General features: G+C 34.3%; 1 protein-coding gene across 1 annotated transcript in view; it reads right to left on the reverse strand.

The window, feature by feature from the left end:
* Positions 1-20,677, reverse strand: part of TYRP1 (tyrosinase related protein 1) — a 1,163,994-nt gene that overhangs the window by 1,132,904 nt on the left and 10,413 nt on the right. Inside the window, exon 2 of the mRNA XM_063787982.1 lies at positions 11,134-11,235. The gene's annotated coding sequence lies outside the window, so the exon portion shown is untranslated. The remainder of the gene's footprint in view (positions 1-11,133; positions 11,236-20,677) is intronic.

Here is a 20,677-nt window from a genome sequence, read left to right on the forward strand (position 1 = left end):
ACCAAAAAAATGATTTGTTTTTTCCCCTAATAAGTGGTTTTGTTCTCTTTATAACACCAAATCAAAGATAATGACTTTTTAATAGTATCTTTCATGTGTCACCCCTCATATCTACCCACACTTTTGAAGGTGTTCTTCTAGAGTTCTTGATCCTGTCAACATTCTCAAACAAGGAAGCATTCTCCTTCTATCCTTCTGATAATTATCAGCACTGAGGTTTAAATTATTTTTCCATACCCAATTTTGTTGTATTTCCTAAACCACTTTTGCTGCTTCAGAATTCATCTGTATTTTTCTCATCAGTGTTCCTACAAACCAGGAGTGAGTTTTAACTCTACAGATGACCAAATTTTGCCCATGGCCTATAGTTTATGGCCCAATATCTAATAGTGGTTTTTAGATTTAAAAGTGTTGTACAAAAAAAAAAGACTATGCAACAGACACTGTATCTGGCTCAAAGACCCCAAATATTAACTTTAACAATTGTTGTTAATTAACCACTTTGGAGAAAACATGTGCTAACCTTGGCTATAGGGTTGACACCATTAACCCAAACTATGTAGGCAACAAGTCTAGGATTTCTGATTAGTTCCCCATGATGATATGTACCACATGAGAATTATTTGAAGCCCTGGGCGGTCCCAACCTATAGTATATTAATCTCTATAATTCAAGAACCCTTAACATTCTCTTGGTTTCATTTCAGTCCAACGGAACATTTTCTAAGGTCAAGATGCAAAGGTAAAGCCTGATATGAATATGTATATTGATATATGTATTATTTATGAATATAATATCAATATACTGACTGTAATTGAGATACAGTTCAGATAAAGTCAGCTGCTTTCTTGAAACTTTATACCTTTTATCTAAGAACATCATTGTTAAAAGTTAATATCTACTGAAGTTCTTTTTGTTATACATAACACATAAAAATATATAAATTTAAAATATTTATACTCCGTTTAAAATATGTGCTTGCATCATGAATTAGATCAAGGGTTAGCTCATTAACTACAAATGGGTAAATATACTTCATACATTGAAACTGTATAATGATTTGTACATATACTTATTCTAAAATGTCAGATCCGCGTAAAGAGAACAATTTTGATTTCAACTTCTTCATATTCTGAAACCAGCCCCTCTTTTGAATCAAAAGATGAGGTATTTTTTACTCAGGAATGGCACAGAGATTTTTAATAAAATTGCACCGAAAAGAGTTTTAAAATACATTTTTAAAAGAAATTGTTTCCTTAAAAGAGTGGGTGACTATTTCTATTCTCTGACAGTAGGGAGGTTCCAGTATTTAAAAGGTTACATTATACCTCTGATAGGAGAATAAAATAAACAAACAGTCAATTCCCTGAGAACAAAAGCAACAGGAAGGCAGCTGCATTCATTTAAACGTGAAAATTTACAGAAAGCATTTATCTCAAGATGAACGATAAGGTGCTGTTGTAAGAGTGTACATTATCCAACCAGCCACTGGCCTATCCAAATGAAGCAAAACAAGGATGAAAAAGGAGTCAGAAAAATTTTCTTTACATTTGGCATGCAAGAAATAATGAGCTTGCTTCTCTGTTGTTACCAGAAGATGACTGGCAAGGTATCATCAACAATGCAAAAATTAAACATTTTTACTTATACTCTCCTCCCATATTCATCGGTGTAGCAACTGGAATTGCTGAACGATGACCCACCTGCCTCCTCCAAATACATACAGATATTTATCATTCAAGCAATGGTTTATTTCCCTAGTGAGGATGCACTAAGCACTATCCGAGCCAAGTTTTTAAGGAAGCAGATGTCCCCTCATTAACAGCTCCCTTTCATTTCCTCTGTTCACTGCAACCTGTACTTATCACTCTACAGGAAACTGGAATCCTCCACCACAGAATTGTAAGGGTCATTAATTTGATCATTACCACTATGACTACCTATGATATCAGTAATTCTTTTTCTTACTCTATTCTTTATCTAACACACCACGTTACCTACATAGTGTTATCTTGTTGCTTTCACTGAGGAGCTTGAAGCTACCAATGTTTATCACCATTGATAAAATCAGAAATAAGTGACCTCAACCAAACTAATTTCATTCAATCAATAGCCTCAATTCAACTTGTAAAACATACTGACTAGTGCATATACTAGTAGACTACTCTTTATTTCATCTGAACTTGTTGCTTTCTGATCAAAAGTTTATAGAGTTCGAGCTCAAACTAGTTTAACATAATACTTTACTTACATAGCATTAATAAACTGTATGTATATCAGTATAATATGCATATAAAAAGAGATTTATAAAAACTATGGAATGGTTTGGATATGGTAGATATTGTGAGAAAAAAAAACTCCACCAAACTAATAAATACATGTGAGAACAAATATTTCTTCAGCAACTCCTTAACATTATTTTAAAAAGGGAAAGCCATTTATGGACTTGATTAAGAAATAACTGTACACATTACTAAGTACAGAATTGGTTTCCATATTACCTCAAAAAACAAAACCTCAAAAAGCATTATACGCATCCCAAGATACATGCAAAGGTCAAAGAAAGTCAGCATGGATACCCGTACAATATTCTAGGAATATTTTTTTAATAGGAATTTTAACTTTCAATATATTTGAAGAAAATAGAATTATACTTTCAAATCCAGATTGTTGAAAACTTAGAGAATGCAGTTTTGGCCAGTGATTTATCATCTTTAATCCAGCCTGTGAAATAAGTGGATCTGAGTGATAAATGCAGAACTCTTTGAGTTATAGTTTGGAAAAAAAATAGGCATAGGAATTGTCAAAAGTTAGTAACCTCAAGTGTACAGCCTACAATGTAGCATTCACAAATAATAAAATTCTTAGTTCAATTCACTAAATCTTGAAGAAATTACAGCTTGAATTTTTGAAACCACCACCAAAATGTCCTACAGGAAAATCATGAATAAAATGTTTTCAGTGATAGAAAATTAATTTAAAGTTTCACAAAATAAAGAAGATGACATACACTGAATGATGATAATCTGTTAGAAAAATTATATATCATACAACATCACAATAGCCCTTTCATAAAGCAGATACAGCTACATATGGAAAGGATAAAATAGGCAAGTAAAAATATTCATGGCCAAGCACGGTGGCTCATGCCTGTAATCCCAGCACTTTGGGAGGCCAAGGCGGACGGATTAGGAGGTCAAGAGATCGAGCCCATACTGGCCAACATTGTGAAACCCCGTCTCTACTAAAAATACAAAAATTAGCTGGGCATGTTGGCGTGTGTAGTCCCAGCTAATCAGGAGGTTGAGACAGAAGAATCGCTTGAACCTGGGAGGCGGTGGTTGCAATGAGCTGAGATCCCGCCACTGCACTCCAGACTGGGGACTGAGTGAGACTCCGTCTCCAAAAAAAAAAAAAAAAAAAAAAATTCATGCATTACTCAAACGTTCCCACGGTGTAGTTTTCTATAATATTACAGTTTGCTTAATAGGTAATGATAATCTGATCAAACAAGTGGAAATAGTATGCAACGAAAACATTATTTCTTAATCTAATCAAATTGTGCTTTTATAAGTAGCATCACAGATTTTTTCAAATTAGCACTAACCACATATGCCAAAATAATTTATATGAAAAAATTAACATTCTAAGAGACAGAATGCTAATGAAATGATCAAAAATGCATTTTTCTGGAAGCCACTATTCTTGCTGCTTTTCTTTTCTGATAGTTTTGAGTCATCTTTTCTGGTACTTCTTCCTAAATTCTAAAAAAAATTTATCTAGTTTTTCCACCCACAGTAATTCCATATAACCATTCATAGCTTCAGTGGTGAATTCATCACAACTGGTTCCTTTTATAATCTCTTCAGACTTGTTTATCCAAAAACTTGCTTGAAACCATCATTTACATCAATGATTGAAATTTAAAATTATACATGTGCAAATTAAAATTTAGTTTCCTCTCCCCACAAATTGACTTTTTCTTTTATGCTTCTTGTCTAATTACCATTCACTTGAGTGTAAAACTTTGAAATCACAACAGACTGCTCCATTGGGCTACGTTTTATCCTTCCAATAAATAAATGTTCATCATTCTTTCAAATGACAAGTCTTGCTTTTCATTTTACTTCTTTAATCTTTCATTACTTGACTTTAAAGAATAGTAGTAAATTCCTAGATTATTGTCTATTAAAAAATAAATGTGTGCACACATTTTTGTTCATAATTCTTACATGAGTACCTACTAAATGTTCCATAAATTGCATTTTTATATATTATTTGAAGCCTCTAACAATTCACCTATATAACAACTTTTCAGTAACATTTTCTATTCTCCAAATAATTCTTACTTTCTACTTCAAAAATATTTGCAAGCTCATACTGTGGTTATTGTTACTATCACTTTTACTTACTAGTATTTCTTTTTGCAAAAACTTACCTATTATTATTTAAAGTCCAGACAAGATTCATCTCTACAACACAGTAGTCACAGATCTTTTCATTGATAATGTGGCACCTCCTTCAGGGTTGGAACTTTTTATAAATTTGGGACACTTTAATTTTGGAAATAACATAAAATTATTTATCTCCAAAAGCAGTAAAGCAGAAACAACTGGGGTATCATCTGTTGAGATAAAAAAATGTGGCGTGACTGTACATGCGTAAAGTTGGAAACTCCAACATGGAAACAATTCGGTATTGTACAATTATGTCTCTATCTTGTTTTATCTATCAATAAATGGCTTTACCTCTGAAAAAGATGTTAAGCAGTATTGCTTAGGAAAATCCTTGCATTTTCTGAGGCAATTAAACTACATATTCAAGATAGACTCTTACAAGTCAAAAATATATGAAAGTGACATAACAATAAGAAATAATTATGCAAATGATAATGGAGAAATGGAAGAAATATTAAAATAAAAAAACATTAAAATTTAATATTAAAAATATTAAAATGCTTTTTTAATCTAAAAAATTTAGAAATGTGAAAACAAGGTGGTACAAATATAAATCATTTAATAAAATGGTAGAACTTCATCTCTATATGTTAATAGTTACAGTAAATATGAATGAATGAAATCCTTCCGTTAAAAGCTTGCGATTGTTAGACTGGTTAAAAAGTAAAATTACATCCCTCTTGAAAGTGACATACTTTAAATATATGTGTGCATAAAGGGTAAAAATACAAAGAATAAAAATTTACTGTAAAAAAGGAAGGATAAAATACCACCAGAGATATTTCATAATGATAAAAAATTAATTTATAAACTAAATATATAAATGAATCCTAAGGTATTAATCCTAAAATGTTATTGTACACTGAATAACAACACTTAAACATATAAACCAAGAGTTTACCAAGTTATAAACACAGATCCACACATTAATACAATTCTCCCATTAATTGATAAAGCAATTAAACAATTGCTAGTGTATAGATGATATTTAAAAAAAGTAAAGTTTATTTAATTGATATTAATTAGTTGACACTCAGGAAGTGCAAATTACACATTCTCTTGAAGTGCACAGGGCCTGTTTACCAAAATAAAATCATATGCTTTTCCATAATGCAATTACCAATAAATTTCAAGTTAAAATCTTAAAATCCTACATGGCATAGTGTACTTGACATATAAATCAATAAGCAAATGTAAAATAAAATTCTCAACTATTTTAAAATAGCAAAACAGCCTTCTAAATAGCCCAAATGCAAGTTATCAAAATAGAATTTAGAAAAAAGTAACTAAATGATAATAAAGATATGATAATTAAATCCTGTGCTGGGATTTCCTCTTTAGAGAATGATGAAGTAATAGAGGCTAGATTTACCTTCATCTGCCTGATGAAACAACCAAATAAATATATATATACATTCATTGCTGGATGGTCAATTTATTGCATATTATTTTTATATTGCATATAAAATATTTTCATATTGGATATTAAAATAATATACAATGAATTGACCATTTAGCTATGAAGGGTAGTTACTCTTGAGCAACAGGAAACAAATGAAGAAAGCTCCATAATTACTCTGGTTTATTTTCTTAAGGTCAATACATGGGAAGGGGAAATCTTGGCAAAGGTGAGTGGACACTCTGAGTTGAAATGTACGGAGACGAAGCATCTAGAGTTCACAGTGCAGCATATTACAGAAGAATGGTAGCCCAGAAAGAATATGCATAACTCTGTAGAGGGTCTCTATGTATTTTTCAGCTGCATACTGATTAGTTCATGCATGTGAAGAGATTATTTCAGAGCTGACAAACAACTATGCAAAAATATTTGAGGTAACAGTGTTCAATGTTCACACAAATCACTGTTGAAAAGATGTATCTCTCAATAAACATTAAAAACGTTATTTGTGATCAGATCTTGTGTCATAGGTTGTATATATCTTTGCTTGGTGTCGAATCTATAATTTTATAGCCCAGGGCATGAGAGGCAGTAAACATTTCCTGTTACCTCTCACTGGTTATTCCTCTTAATAAATCAAATCTCTAAAGAAGCTTTCAGAAGACTCAAATAATAACCACAGCAGGAAAGAGAGTTAATTAGTCTTTCATAAATATATAACAATTTGATTTCCTGCTCCAGGCATGTAAATAAGGTCCACATTCCCAATTATAAATTTAACGAGACTAAAGACTATAATACTATACATGAGATTTCAGCTTCCAGATAAGACAGAGTGATGGTGATTAGGTTTACCTTCTGGACAAAATGAAGACAGTGTGGCGATTCCTCAAGGATCAGGATCTAGAAATACCATTTGACCCAGCAATCCCATTACTGGGTATACACCCAAAGGAATATAAATCATGCTGCTATAAAGACACATGCACATGTATGTTTATTGTGGCACTATTCACAATAGCAAAGACTAGGAACCAACCCAAATGTCCATCAATGATAGACTGGATTAAGAAAATGTGGCACATATACACCATGGAATACTATGCAGCCATAAAAAATGATGAGTTCATGTCCTTGGTAGGGACATGGATGAAGCTGGAAACCATCATTCTCAGCAAACTATGGCAAGGACAAAAAACCAAACACCACATGTTCTCACTCATAGGTGGGAATTGAACAATGAGAACACTTAGACACAGGAAGGGGAACATCACACACTGGGGCCTGTTGTGGGGTGGGGAGAGCGGGGAGGGATAGCATTAGGAGATATACCTAATGTAAATGACGAGTTATTGGGTGTAGCACACCAACATGGCACATGTATACATATGTAACAAACTTGCACGCTGTGCACAGGTACCCTAGAACTTAAAGTATAATTAAAAAAAAGAAAAACAGACAAAATATTTAAAACACTGATTTTTTCCAGTTACAGATTTCCAGCAGTGAAAAACAGTGATTGCTAAGAAATTAGAAACAAACAAAATCAATGTGAGCCATATCTTAACTAAGGACACTGCCTGAAAAGAGTAGCCAGGCATCAATGCAGGCTGTGGAATCCAGGCAGATCCAAGAGAGCTCCTTGAGTTAAGAATATAGTGCTGAGATGTAAGAAGATCAAGGTGGATAGACTTTGCAGAAATGAGTAAGAGAGAGCTACACTGAGAGAGAACTCCACAGATCTGCAATGAGACCCCACAAACACTAAGCATAGTATTAACAGTACATACGTGAGGCCAGAAAAAAGAAAACTCCCAAATAACATAGAGTACAATGAACGGCATCCATACAGGGATACTGACTGTTCCCATAGTCATACTGGAAAACTTCGAGATTCAAAGGACATTTGGTAGAATATTCAAGAAAGTCTTCTAGTAATGAAGAATAATTAGCCTCAGACAGAGCTTTGCTGTCTTCCTTGACTAACGTATCATAATAGTAAAATCTAAAATGATCAGCCTATTTAAAAGTAAGCTGTATCCAATAATTAAAATCAATAACATTTGTAATAATACAAAAACATTCATTCATCAAAAATGTAAAATTCACGTCTGCAAACCAAAAAATCTGATCATTTAAGAAAAGGAATAGGAACATCCAACCCATGCTGAGATAAATCAATTAAATCAATTAAAACTGAACTAGATATTACATAAATATTAGAATTACATCAAAAGTTATTAGCAAAAGTTATTCTGACTTTCAAAAAATTAAGTAGAAACTTACAATACATTTTAAAAGAATAATTTAACTTATCAAAATAAAAACTACCATATGTTAAGACAGAAAAGTTACTGGATGGGGTCAGAAACACATTAGGCATTTCAGAAGAAGAAAATTTGAAGTTATAATAATAGAACCTACTCAAAACGAAGCAGAAAGACGACAGAGAATGAACAGTGTATTAGTTAATGGTGAGACAAGATTAAGGGCCCTACTACACTTAAAGTAATCCATGTCCTAGAAAAGAGAGAAGAGTAGAAACTTGAAGCTAACGATATCTATTTGAAAGAAAAAAATGACCAAGAATACTCAAAATTTGATGAAAACTACAACTCCATACAACAAAGAACCCCAACAAAAATTCCAACCAAAGAATCAAAACAAAGAAACAAAAATACTAGGGTTCATATCATAACTGCTCAAAACCAGTGATAAAGAGAACAATTTTTAAAGAATCAACAGAAGAAAAATTTATATGCAGAAGGAAGTAACGGATGATAGGTTATTACTTGTTAGAACAACACAAGAAAGGTGACAATGGAATAGCATCTGCAAAGTACTGAAAAGAAAAATATAACATCCAACCTAGAATGCTATCCCCAAAGTGCGTTTTTTTTAAGGAGTAAATAAAGAGTTTTGAGGCATACAAGGGACAAACCAATCACTTGCTAACACACACTACAATAAATGTTAAAGAAAGTTCTTCAGGCAGAAAAGCAAAATAACATACAGAAATGTGATCTACACAAAGGAATAAAGGACATTGGAAATAATTATCACACAACTAAATATATAAGATTTTGGCTAATTATTTAGAGCTGTTTAAAATATAAATATATGTGTAAATGAATTAACATTGTAGTGCGGGATTTATAATATGTAAAAGTGAAATGTATGGCAACAATAAAAGAAAAGATGGGGAAGATAAATGAAAATATAATACTATAAGGGTCTTACATCACGTGTGAACTGATAAGATACCACTTAAAGATACAGTGCAATAATTTACAGTAATATTCCTATAAATCCTACTATGCTAGTTATATAACTATAAATCCTAAAATAACTATTAAAGTGATGGAACAAAGAGCTATAAATCTAACAAATAATAAGGTGAGGTTATTAAAATGAAAAAATCTCATAAAGAAAAAGAAGGAGAAAAAAGTAAATTTAGGAATTAAACAGCAAGATTATAGACCTAAACCTAACCATGTCTATAATCATATTAAATATACATGTTTAAACACCAAGTTAAAAGGCAGAAATTGGCACACTGGATTAAAAAGAAGGAAGCAAGACTAACCCATATTTTGCCAACAAAAACACACTTAAAATATAAAGATAAAAATAAGTTTTAATAAAAGACTAGAAAAAAATTTCCCTTGTAGCACTAATCAAAAGCAAGCTGAAGTGGGTATAAAAGAGAAAATTATCGATGAAAACATTGGATGTATGAAAATAATTTTTAATAGTGATGGATACCTAGCAATAATCAGCAAAAATGAGTGAATATAAAAAAACAACTAACGGCTGAAAGAGGAGAACTCATTGTAAACACTATAGATATTAAGAACACAATGAAAATATAATATTAATAACCAGTTTGCAATAAATTTTAAAATTTGAATACAATATGCAAATTTATTTTTAAAGTTAGCTAGCAAAACTGAGATGAGAAGACATTTAAAAATATAGTTTTATATTCACTAAGAAATTTCACCCATAATTTAAATTCTTCCCACAAATTCCAGTTCAAGATGTCTTCATGGCTGAGGTTTTCTCAGATATTTAAGAAAGAAATAACATTAATATTGCAAAATTAAAAAGCAGAATTTCTTTCTCACATTTTATAATGCCAGCATTACCTTGATGAAAAAAAATTTAAATATTTACAAGAGATAAGAACCAGAAACTAGTATCTTTCACAACAACAAAGGGAATACAATAATTCTTACCAAATATTAGTAAAATGCCAGGAGAAATACATAAAAGGGATACATCAATATAAATATGATTTATTCATGGAATGAAAGTGTGATTTAATATTTGAATATAATCAGTGTAATTCCCCCCCTTAACCAGCAAAAGAATAAAATGTCACCTAATTTTTTCAATAGGTGAAGTAAATGCATTTTAAATAAACAAAAAAATAGTTTATAAAATGTCTCAGTCAGAAATAGAAGGTATATTTTTCAATGTACAACGAAAATTACTAACATGGTGAAAGATGGTACGTGTTCTTTCAAGATCTGGAACAAAACAATAATGTCTACCATAACTATATGTATTCAACATTGTACTGAAGGAACTAGTCAATCAAGAAAAAAAAATGTACTAATATTGGAATAGAAGAAATACAACTGTCATTACTTCTAGTAGCATAATTTTAATCCCAGATAATTTTTAATACATACCTATAAATTACCAGACTTAATAAATGGATTTTATAAAATCACATAATGAAGTGTCAAACAAATCTGAGGTAGAAAGGCCAAGAACAAAGCTGGAGTCCTTACAGTAACAGATACCAAGTTTTTATTATAAGACTATATGAAATTGGGACCTACCACGAAGCTACATTTTATTGTACAACTACAAATAAAATGAAAAGCTATTTCTGTGATAGAAAAATGGATCAACGAAATCTAATAATGATTTTAAAAGCATAATCATAAACAATCACCCAATGTATGTCGAAGTAGCAATGGCAATGCAGTGAGAAATGATGGCTTTGTCAAGGATTCTCAATAATACCCTCATGCTCAGAGATTCAGTAGAAAATTTAGTGTGTAATTGTAATCATTGCTAAGGTTTATTAAACAATTGGAAAGCTGGGCTTGGTGGCTCACGCCTGTAATCCCAGCACTTTGGGAGGCTGAGGCGGGTGTATTGCTTGAGCTCAAGAGTTTGAGACAAGCCTGGGCTATATGGTGATACCCTGTCTCTACAAAAAAACAGCCAAACGTGGTGGCACACACCTGTGGTCCCACCTACCTGGGAGGCTGAGATGGGAGAATCACTTCAATCCGGCAGGTGAAGGTTGCAATGAGCCAAGATCGTGCCACTGCACTCCAGCCTACGTGACAGAGCCAGACCCTGTCTCAATACAAAAACAAAAACAAAAATTTATACCAATAGAGGGTATGAATCAATGGGATTCCCATGTAACAAGAATGAATGTTGAAATATGTCACATGATTTACAAAAACAATTTCTGTTAATTCATAAATTTAAATAGAAAAGCTAAAAAAAGTTCTTAAAATGAGGTTATATTTCTGATTTGGTAATAGGCAGAAATGTATTACACGAAACACACAAAAAAACTAACTATGATAAGAAATATTTATACATGTAACTTTCTTAACAATAAATACATAAAATTAAAGGCACAATTGCAAGTTTGAAAGTCAAACCACAGACGAGAGAAGACATTGCACAAGGGTCTTATAACCAACATATATAAACACTTCCTACAAAACAATAATATAAGGACAATTACTTCATAAAGCAAGTCCTTAGAGAACGACAAAGAGACTTAAGACTCCCACACAGTAATAATGGGAGATCTTAACACCCCACTGTCAACATTAGACAGATCAACGAGACAGAAAGTTAACAAGCATATGCAGGAACTGAACTCAGCTCTGCACCAAGTGGACCTAATAGACAACTACAGAACTCTCCACCCCAAACCAACAGAATATACATTCATCTCAGCACATCACACTTATTCCAAAATGGACCACATAGTTGGAAGTAAAGCACTCCTCGGGAAATGTAAAAGAACAGAAATTATAACAAACTGTCTCTCAGACCACAGTGCAATCAAACTAGAACTCAGAACTAAGAAACTCACTCAAAACAGCTCAACTACATGGAAATTTAACAACCTGCTCCTGAATGACTACTGGGTACATAACGAAATGAAGGCAGAAAGAAAGATGTTCTTTGAAACCAATGAGAACAAAGACACAACATACCAGAATCTCTGGGACACATTGAAAGCAGTGTGTAGAGGGAAATTTATAGCACTAAATGCCCACAAGAGAAAGAAGGAAAGATCTAAAATTGACACCCTAACATCAGAATTGAAAGAACTAGAGAAGCAAGAGGAAACACATTCAAAAGCTAGCAGAAGGCAGGAAATAACTAAGATCAGAGCAGAACTGAAGGAGATAGAAGCACAAAAAATCTTTCAAAAATCAATGAATCCAGGAGCTGGTTTTTCAAAACATCAACAAAATTGATAGACCGCTAGCAAGACTAATAAAGAAGAAAAGAGAGAAGAATCAAATAGATGCAATAAAAATGATAAAGGGAATATCACCACTGATCCCACAGAAATACAAACTACCATCGGAGAATATTATAAACACCTCTATGCAAATAAACTAGAAAATCTAGAAGGAATGGATAAATTCCTGGACATATACACCCTCCCAAGACTAAAGCAAGAAGTTGAATCCCTGAATAGACCCGTAACAGGTTCTGAAATTGAGGCAATAATTAAGAGGCTACCAACCAAAAAAAGTCCAGGACCAGACAAATTCTACCAGACATACAAAGAGGAGCTGGAACCATTCCTTCTGAAACTATTCCAATCAATAGAAAAAGAGGTAATCCTCCATAATTCATTTTATGAGGCCAACATTATCCAGATACCAAAGCCTGGCAGAGACACAACTAAAAAAGAGAATTTTAGACCAATATCCCAGATGAACACTGATGGAAAAATCCTTAATACTGGCAAACTGAATCCAGCAGCACATCAAAAAGCTTATCTACCACGATCAAGTTGGCTTCATCCCTGGGACACAAGGCTTGTTCAAAACACACAAATCAATAAATGTAATCCATCATATAAAGAGAACCAAAGTCAAAAATCACATGGTTATCTCAATAGATGCCAAAAAGGCCTTTGACAAAATTCAACTGCCCTTCATGCTAAAAACTCTCAATAAATTAGGTACTGATGGGACGTATCTCAAAATAATAAGAGCTATTTATGACAAACCCATAGCCAATATCATACTGAATGGGCAAAAACTGGAAGCATTCCCTTTGAAAACTGGCACAAGACAGGGATGCCCTCTCTCACCACTCCTATTCAACATAGTGTTGGAAGTTCTGGCAGGGGCAATCAGGCAAGAGAAACAAAAAAAGGGTATTCAACTGGAAAAAGAGGAAGTCAAATTCTCCCTGTTTTCAGATGTCATGATTGTTTATTTAGAAAACCCCATTATCTCAGCCCCAAATCTCCTTAAGCTGATAAGCAACTTCAGCAAACTCTCAGGATACAAAATTGATGTGCAAAAATCACAAGCATTCCTATACACCAATAACAGACAAACAGAGAGCCAAATCATGAGTGAATTCCCATTCACAATTGCTTCAAAGAGAATAAAATATCTAGGAATCCAAGTTAAAAGGCATGTGAAGGACTTCTTCAGGGAGAACTACTAACCACTGCTCAACGAAATAAAAGAGGACACAAGCAAATGGAAGAACATTCCATGCTCATGGATAGGAACAATCAATATCCTGAAAATGGCCATACTGACCAAGGTCATTTATAGATTCAATGCCATCCCCATCAAGCTACCAATGACTTTCTTCACAGAATTGGAAAAAACTCCTTTAAAGTTCATATGGAACCAAAAAAGAGCCTGCATTACCAAGACAATCCTAAGCCAAAAGAACAAAGCTGGAGGCATTATGCTACCTGACTTCAAACTATACTACAAGACTACAGTAACCAAAACAGCATAGTACTGGTACCAACACAGAGATATAGACCAATGGAACAGAACAGAGCCCTCAGAAATGATACCACACATCTACAGCCATCTGATTTTGACAAACCTGACAAAAAGAAGAAATGGGGAACGGACTCCCTATTTAACAAATGGTGCTAGGAAAACTGGCTAGCCACATGCAGAAAGCTGAAACTGGATCCCTTCCTTATACCTTATACAAAAATTAACTCAAGATGGATTAAAGACTTAAATGTTAGACTTAATACCATAAAAACCCTAGAAGAAAACCTAGGCAACACCATTCAGGACATAGGCATGGGCAAGTACTACACGTCTAAAACACCAAAAGCAATGGCAACAAATGCCAAAATTGACAAATGGGATCTAATTAAACTAAAGAGCTTCTGCACAGCAAAAGAAACTACCATCAGAGTGAACAGGTAACCTACAGAATGGGAGAAAATTTTTGAAATCTACTCATCTGACAAAGGGCTAATATCCAGAATCTACAAACAACTCAAACAAATTTACAAGAAAAAAACAAACAACCCATCAAAAAGTGGGCAAAGGATATGAACAGACACTTCTCAAAAGAAGACATTTATGCAGCCAACAGACACATGAAAAAATGCTCACCATCACTGGCCATCAGGAAAATGCAAATCAAAACCACAATGAGATATCATCTCACACCAGTTAGAATGGCGATCATTAAAAAGTCAGGAAACAACAGGTGCTGGAGAGGATGTGGAGAAATAGGAACACTTTTACACTATTGGTGGGACTATAAACTAGTTCAACCATTGTGGAAGTCGGTGTGGCGATTCCTCAGGGATCTAGAACTAGAAATACCATTTGACCCAGCAATCCCATTACTGGGTATATACCCAAAGGAATATAAATCATGCTGCTATAAAGACATATGCACATGTATGTTTATTGCAGCACTACTCACAATAGCAAAGACTTGGAACCAACCCAAATGTCCATCAATGATAGACTGGATTAAGAAAATGTGGCACTTATACACCATGGAATACTATGCAGCCATAAAAATGATGAGTTCTTGTCCTTCGTAGGGACATGGATGAAGCTGGAAACCATCATTCTCAGCAAACTACGGCAAGGACAAAAAAACCAAACACCACATGTTCTCACTCATAGGTGGGAATTGAACAATGAGAACACTTGGACACAGGAAGGGAAACATCACACACTGGGGCCTGTCATGGGGTGGGGGGAGGGGGGAGGGCTAGCATTAGGAGATATACCTAATGTAAATGACGAGTTAATGGGTGCAGCACACCAACATGGCACATGTGTACATATGTAACAAACCTGCACCTTGTGGACATGTACCCTAGAACTTAAAGTATAATTTAAAAAATCAAAAAAATTTAAAAAGATAAGTTCATGTCCTTTGTAGGGACATGGATGAAGCTAGAAACCATCATTCTGAGCAAACTATCGCAAGGATAGAAAACCAAACACCACATGTTCTCACTCATAGGTGGGAATTGAACAGTGAGAATGCTTGGACACAGGGTGGGGAACACCACACACCGGGGCCTGTCGTGGGGTGGGGGGAGGGGAGAGGGACAGCATTAGGAGATATAACTAATGTAAATGATGAGTTAACGGGTGCAGCACACCAACATGGCACATGTATACATATGTAACAAACCTGCATGTTGTGCAAATGTACCCTAGAACTTAAAGAATAATTATTTTAAAAAAAGGACAAAAAGCTTTTACAGACACTTCACAAAAGAGGATGATCAAATGACCAAATTTTAAAGTAAAGGTATTTTAAATAATTATTCACAGAGATATGCAAATTAAAATTACAATGAAATACCACAATAAACCTACCAAAATAGCTAAAATATTTTTTAATGGAATGATGTAACCAATACTCTCCATCACTGTTGATGAGAATGTAAATGAGTACAAACACTTTAGGAAATTGCTTAACAGTATGTGGCAGAACTGCATATATGTACATTCTAAAAATTCTACTTTTAGGTATTTATTCAATGTGAGTAAATATGTAGACTAAAAAGACATGCTACAGTGTCTGTGGCTGTTACAATGCAGTCTGTATTAGTTAGTACTGGGGCTGTAACAAACCACTCCAAATCTTAGTACCCTCACTTATGGCCTTGTCTGAGCTCACTCAACATCAACAGTTTAATTGTACATCAGGTAGACAGCTCAGTTTCCAGACTCGCCTGTCTGGCATATAAGTGTTCACATACTCTTGGCTAGTTTAGGATGGCCTCAGCCATTTTCCATATACTTTTCACATTTATCAACCATCCAAGCTAGGTATGTTCTTGTGACATGTTAGAGGGTAGAGATCCATGAAAGATGAAATGCACAAGTACTTTTTCGGTTTTCTTAACTGTATTACACTTGCTACTCTCCAATTGGCCAGAGCAGGTCTCTCTACCAAGAATATCTGTATTGGAGGGACAGTATGAAAGAACATGAATACAGACAGGTGTGAAAAACTAGGGTCATTACAGCAATTAATATATCAAATTACGCAACCAGAAATCATCCAATTTCTGCCACTGTAAAAATGTGTAAACTATGATATACTCCAAAGGATAAAATATTACACAGAATTGAAAAAGAGGTCTGACTACTGTTACATTCCAAAAACATGGATGACTTAGATGAATATCATAGATTGAATGCTGACTCAAAATATAACTTGCTGAATTATTCCAAGTTGAAAACAGAAAAAAAAAACTGATAGATGGCAACTGAAATAAAAATTATGCTTATTTTTCTGGAAGAATAGACAGGGAGGGGAACATATTGTAAGTTACAGATTGATCTCAGCGGTGATGAGTGTCTTCCTTTGCAAATACATATCAGCTGTGTAGTTAAGATTTGTGAACTTTACTGAATGAACATAAACTAATATAATCTGCCAATAAGATTTTTTTTTGCCATTTCCTGAAAGTTTAACATAACCACATGGCTATTTTGAATATTAATACTTACATGATAAATAGTGGAGAAAAATTACTACTGGTGAATTTTGGTTTATTTAATTTTCTATGTTATGTCATTTTTTTCAGTTTATCAGGCATTCTCTAAGTTTTATCTAAGGATAGTCAGACTTGAAAACTCTACTCTCAAAACCATCATTATGCATTAATTTCTATCATTTTGTTAGACAAGTCATTTGTAATAACAAAGCACCAACTATGTTGATCAAATTATGTTCAATGCAATCAAACATTTGGCACAGACTACAGACTATAAGGTATCACTCATTCTACTTCAAAATCAAAATGACAGTTTATTTAATGAAAGAGCACTGAAAGAAAAGTTTCTCTCTCTTCTTTTTTTTTTTTTTTTTTTTTTTTTGAGACAGAGTCTTGCACTGTCACCCGGGCTGGAGTGCAGTGGCATGATCTCAGTTCGCTGCCACCTCTGCCTCCTGGATTCAAATGATTCTCCTGCCTCAGCCTCCCTAGTAGCTGGGATTACAGGGGCCTGCCACCACGCCCAGCTAATTTATGACAAATTTGCAAGCTGAGTTTTCAGGTAATAACGACAGTAGATAGTAATATGTTTTCCTGAGCTTTCTGTTTGGCTAGATGGTGGGTTTCATTTTTATTTGGGCATATTTTGTTAAAAAAATTTGGCAAAGACACTTATTCAGTGAATTTGCACATGAAACTAAATAAGGCAGTGGGTGGGGGCAGTGGAGGTGTTGCTTAGCAACAGTTTTTTCTTTAGTCAATACTTTATGACTATAAGAAAAATTCTGTAAATTCTATCATTTAAAAAATCCTCCTGAGACCTTCTTTTTGTGAATAATTTGACTTTTACTTGCTCTTCTCCCACACAAAAGAGCTAACTCTGACTGATACAAGCTGTGATTCCTTATAAATAGCAATGGAATTTAAGAAACCAGTTTCAATAGGTTATTTGAAATAATTGCTATAATGTGAAAATTTATCAGTAATCATAGTCTCTTTATCTCTAATAGTTGAACTGATATTTTAATAAGTAACCCATGCCTCCTCATATAGTGCCAAAATAGCATTAATGATATCCTGATATTGTGTATTCCAGGATTTCATATTTCTCTCTCCTAACCCCTGTCACATACACACAAACACACAGAGCCAACAACACATTCATACATGTATATTTGCTACACATTAATACATACCTTAATGTTCCCATGCTATTATATCTATGTATCTTATACAACATATATATATCTTATCATATGATAATAGACAGGTATATTTTTTATACAAAGCAGTAAAAGAGTTGTCATTTTACTGGTATTAAACTGTAGCTTTTTTTTTTTTTTCTTTTTTTTTGACATGGAGTTTTGCTCTTGTTGCCCAGGCTGGAGTGCAATGGCATGATCTCGGCTCACTGCTACCTCCACCTCCCAGGTTCAAGTGATTCTCCTGTCTCAGCCTCCTGAGTAGCTAGGATTACAGACACATGCCACCATGCCTGGCTAATTTTCGTATTTTTATTAGACATAGGGTTTCATCATATTGGTCAGGCTGGTCTCGAACTCCTGACGTCAGGTGATCCACCTGCCTCGGCCTCCAAAAGTGCTGGGATTACAGATGTGAGCCACTGTGCTCGGCCTCAGTAGCGTTAATTAAACCTCAACAGCACAGGAAACTCAAAGGTTAATGTATATTATAACTGAAACAGCATTTATGAACTTTTGTGATTATTCCAAATTCACTACGTCTAATATTTGTAGTTGTTAACAGCCAGTATTTCTTAATCAATATTATTTTTAATTGAGAAATTATAGTTGTATATATTTATGGGGTACAATGTGATATTTTGATATATGTATACAATATGGAATGAAATTCAAGCTAATTAACATATTCACGACCTCATCCATCTTTTTTGTGGTAATATATATAAAATTTATTATCAGCAATTTTGAAATGTACAATATATTATGACAAAATACAATCACCCTGCTCGCAAAGGTTGTCAAAAATTTATTCTTCCTGCCTAACTGAAACATTTTTCCCTTTGATGAACATCACCTCATTTGTTCCCTTCTCTTGGCTTTGGTAAATGCCATTTCACTCTCTACTTCTATGAGTTCAACTTTATAAATTATACATATGGATTAGTCCAATTTCACAATGCTAAGAAGAACTATGTGAGACTGGGTAATTTACAAAGAAAAGAGATTTAATTGACTCATAGTTCCACATGGCTAGGGAAGCCTCAGGATACTTAAAGTCATGGTAGAAGGTAAAGGGGAAACAACTACCTTCTTCAGATGGTGAAAGGAGAGAGGGTGCAAGGAGGAAAGTGTCACATTATAAAACTACCAGCTCTTGTGAGAGCTCACTCACTATCAAAAGAATAGCATGGGGGAAACTGCCCCCATGATCCAGTCACCTCCCAACAGGTCCCTCCCTCACGATGTGGGAATTACAATTCAAGATGAGATTTGGGTGCAGAGCCAAACCATATAATTCCACCCCACCCTCTCCCAAATCTAATGTTCTTTTCACATTTCAAAATAAGTTATGTCATCGAGACCAGACTGGCCAACATGGTGAAATCCTGTCTCTATTAAAAATACAAAAATTAGCCGGGCACAGTGGCAGGCATCTGTAATCCCAGCTACTTGGGAGGCTGAGGAAGGAGAATCACTTGAACCTGGGAGGCTGAGGTTGCACTGAGCCGAGATCACACCACTGCATTCCAGCCTCGGTGACAGGGCGAGACTCTGTCTCCCCCCAAAAAAAAGAAAAAGAAAAAGTAAAATCAATTATGTCCTCCCAACCATCCCCCAAAGTCTTAACTCATTTCAGCATTAACTCAAAAGTTCATGTCCATACTGCCCAAGGTAATTTATAGATTCAATGCCATCCCCATCAAGCTACCAATGACTTTCTTCACAGAATTGGAAAAAAACTACTTTAAAGTTCATATGAAACCAAAAAAGAGCCTGCATCGCCAAGTCAATCCTAAGCCAAAAGAACAAAGCTGGAGGCATCATGCGACCTGACTTCAAACTATACTACAAGGCTACAATAACCAAAACAGCATGGTACTGGTACCAAAAAAGAGATATAGATCAATGGAACAGAACAGAGCCCTCAGAAATAACGCCACATATCTACAACTATCTGATCTTTGACAAACCTGAGAAAAACAAGCAATGGGGAAAGGATGCCCTATTTAATAAATGGTGCTGGGAAAACTGGCTAGCCATATGTAGAAAGCTGAAACTGGATCCCTTCCTTACACCTTATACAAAAATTAATTCAAGATGGATTAAAGACTTAAATGTTAGACCTAAAACCATAAAAACCCTAGAAGAAAACCTAGGCATTACCATTCAGGACATAGGCGTGGGCAAGGACTTCATGTCTAAAACACCAAAAGCAATGGCAACAAAAGACAAAATTGACAAATGGGATCTAATTAAGCTAAAGAGCTTCTGCACAGCAAAAGAAACTACCATCAGAGTGAACAGGCAACCTACAAAATGGGAGAAAATTTTTGCAACCTACTCATCTGACAAAGGGCTAATATCCAGAATCTACAATGAACTCAAACAAATTTACAAGAAAAAAACAAACCCCATCAAAAAGTGGGCAAAGGAAATGAACAGACACTTCTCAAAAGAAGACATTTATGCAGCCAAAAAACACATGAAAAAATGCTCACCATCACTGCACATCAGAGCAATGCAAATCAAAACCACAATGAGATACCATCTCACACCAGTTAGAATGGCAATCATT

This window comes from Pan troglodytes, chromosome 11, assembly GCF_028858775.2.
Source record: "Pan troglodytes isolate AG18354 chromosome 11, NHGRI_mPanTro3-v2.0_pri, whole genome shotgun sequence".
NCBI classification, from domain to species: Eukaryota; Metazoa; Chordata; class Mammalia; order Primates; family Hominidae; genus Pan; species Pan troglodytes.